This window comes from Schistocerca piceifrons, unplaced genomic scaffold (genome assembly GCF_021461385.2).
Source record: "Schistocerca piceifrons isolate TAMUIC-IGC-003096 unplaced genomic scaffold, iqSchPice1.1 HiC_scaffold_214, whole genome shotgun sequence".
In the NCBI taxonomy this organism is placed as follows: domain Eukaryota; kingdom Metazoa; phylum Arthropoda; class Insecta; order Orthoptera; family Acrididae; genus Schistocerca; species Schistocerca piceifrons.
In genome coordinates this window covers 1-2,500 of record NW_025728053.1, presented here as the reverse complement: position 1 = coordinate 2,500, position 2,500 = coordinate 1, and the positions used below count along the sequence as shown (strand labels likewise).

General features: G+C 56.5%; 1 non-coding gene and 1 pseudogene across 1 annotated transcript; both read right to left on the bottom strand.

The window, feature by feature from the left end:
• Nucleotides 1-509, bottom strand: part of LOC124742131 — a 4,215-nt pseudogene extending 3,706 nt beyond the window's left edge.
• Nucleotides 510-698: 189 nt separating this feature from the next.
• Nucleotides 699-854, bottom strand: LOC124742134. The gene has a single exon (XR_007010188.1). It is a non-coding gene; the product is annotated as a 5.8S ribosomal RNA (ribosomal RNA).
• Between the last annotated feature and the right edge of the window lie 1,646 nt (nt 855-2,500).

Sequence of the window (2,500 nt, the reverse complement as noted above, 5' to 3'; positions counted from 1 at the left end):
CCGGCCCCATCTGCCGAGGGCGGAGGCCAGTGGCCGGATGGGCGTGAATCTCACCCGTTCGACCTTTCGGACTTCTCACGTTTACCCCAGAACGGTTTCACGTACTTTTGAACTCTCTCTTCAAAGTTCTTTTCAACTTTCCCTCACGGTACTTGTTCGCTATCGGTCTCGTGGTCATATTTAGTCTCAGATGGAGTTTACCACCCACTTGGAGCTGCACTCTCAAGCAACCCGACTCGAAGGAGAGGTCCCGCCGACGCTCGCACCGGCCGCTACGGGCCTGGCACCCTCTACGGGCCGTGGCCTCATTCAAGTTGGACTTGGGCTCGGCGCGAGGCGTCGGGGTAGTGGCCAAACACCACATGCCACGACAGGCGGCAGCCTGCGGGGTTCGGTGCTGGACTCTTCCCTGTTCGCTCGCCGCTACTGGGGGAATCCTTGTTAGTTTCTTTTCCTCCGCTTAGTAATATGCTTAAATTCAGCGGGTAGTCTCGCCTGCTCTGAGGTCGTTGTACGAGGTGTCGCACGCCACACCGCCAGCCGGCTGTGCACGCTACCGAGAAAGTACCGGTATGCGAACCGCCAGGCGACGGGCGCGCATCGCACGTTTGAGGAGACGGCGGCCGGCCCCACAGGCGGCCGCGACACTCCCAGGTCTGCGAAGCGGGGCAAACGCCGCGCGCTTCAGTATACGTAGCCGACCCTCAGCCAGACGTGGCCCGGGAACGGAATCCATGGACCGCAATGTGCGTTCGAAACGTCGATGTTCATGTGTCCTGCAGTTTCACATGTCGACGCGCAATTTGCTGCGTTCTTCATCGACCCACGAGCCGAGTGATCCACCGTCCTGGGTGATCTTTTCTCAGTTTCCGCCGTCTCTTTCGAGACGGTCGCATAGGCGGGAGTGAGGCGTGTGGCGGCCCCTGTTCCAGCGTTCTGTGTCCAACGGCCTCACGGCCGACGGGCGTCGTACGGCTCCACACCGGAGCGGACAGGCACTCGGGCGAAAGTCATTCAAAACCGGCGCCAGGCGCCAGGTGCCGCAGGCCAGCCGCTCCAGCGCTTCAGCGCTCGTACCACACAACATTGCCGCTAGTTTTGAGAGGCACGCGTGGTTCCGCACGCGGCGCACGGCTACGGCGAGCCGTACAGGTAGCGTGTTGCGCGACACGACACGCACATCGAAAGACATGCAGTCTAGTCGGTAATGATCCTTCCGCAGGTTCACCTACGGAAACCTTGTTACGACTTTTACTTCCTCTAAATGATCAAGTTTGGTCATCTTTCCGGTAGCATCGGCAACGACAGAGTCAATGCCGCGTACCAGTCCGAAGACCTCACTAAATCATTCAATCGGTAGTAGCGACGGGCGGTGTGTACAAAGGGCAGGGACGTAATCAACGCGAGCTTATGACTCGCGCTTACTGGGAATTCCTCGTTCATGGGGAACAATTGCAAGCCCCAATCCCTAGCACGAAGGAGGTTCAGCGGGTTACCCCGACCTTTCGGCCTAGGAAGACACGCTGATTCCTTCAGTGTAGCGCGCGTGCGGCCCAGAACATCTAAGGGCAATCACAGACCTGTTATTGCTCAATCTCGTGCGGCTAGAAGCCGCCTGTCCCTCTAAGAAGAAAAGTAATCGCTGACAGCACGAAGGATGTCACGCGACTAGTTAGCAGGCTAGAGTCTCGTTCGTTATCGGAATTAACCAGACAAATCGCTCCACCAACTAAGAACGGCCATGCACCACCACCCACCGAATCAAGAAAGAGCTATCAATCTGTCAATCCTTCCGGTGTCCGGGGCCTGGTGAGGTTTCCCGTGTTGAGTCAAATTAAGCCGCAGGCTCCACTCCTGGTGGTGCCCTTCCGTCAATTCCTTTAAGTTTCAGCTTTGCAACCATACTTCCCCCGGAACCCAAAAGCTTTGGTTTCCCGGAGGCTGCCCGCCGAGTCATCGGAGGGAACTGCGGCGGATCGCTGGCTGGCATCGTTTATGGTTAGAACTAGGGCGGTATCTGATCGCCTTCGAACCTCTAACTTTCGTTCTTGATTAATGAAAACATACTTGGCAAATGCTTTCGCTTCTGTTCGTCTTGCGACGATCCAAGAATTTCACCTCTAACGTCGCAATACGAATGCCCCCGCCTGTCCCTATTAATCATTACCTCGGGTTCCGAAAACCAACAAAATAGAACCGAGGTCCTATTCCATTATTCCATGCACACAGTATTCAGGCGGGCTTGCCTGCTTTAAGCACTCTAATTTGTTCAAAGTAAACGTGCCGGCCCACCGAGACACTCAATAAAGAGCACCCTGGTAGGATTTCAACGGGGTCCGCCTCGGGACGCACGAGCACGCACGAGGCGGTCGCACGCCTTCAGCTCGCCCCACCGGCAGGACGTCCCACGATACATGCCAGTTAAACACCGACGGGCGGTGAAACCAACAGCGTGGGACACAAATCCAACTACGAGCTTTTTAACCCGCAACAACTTTAA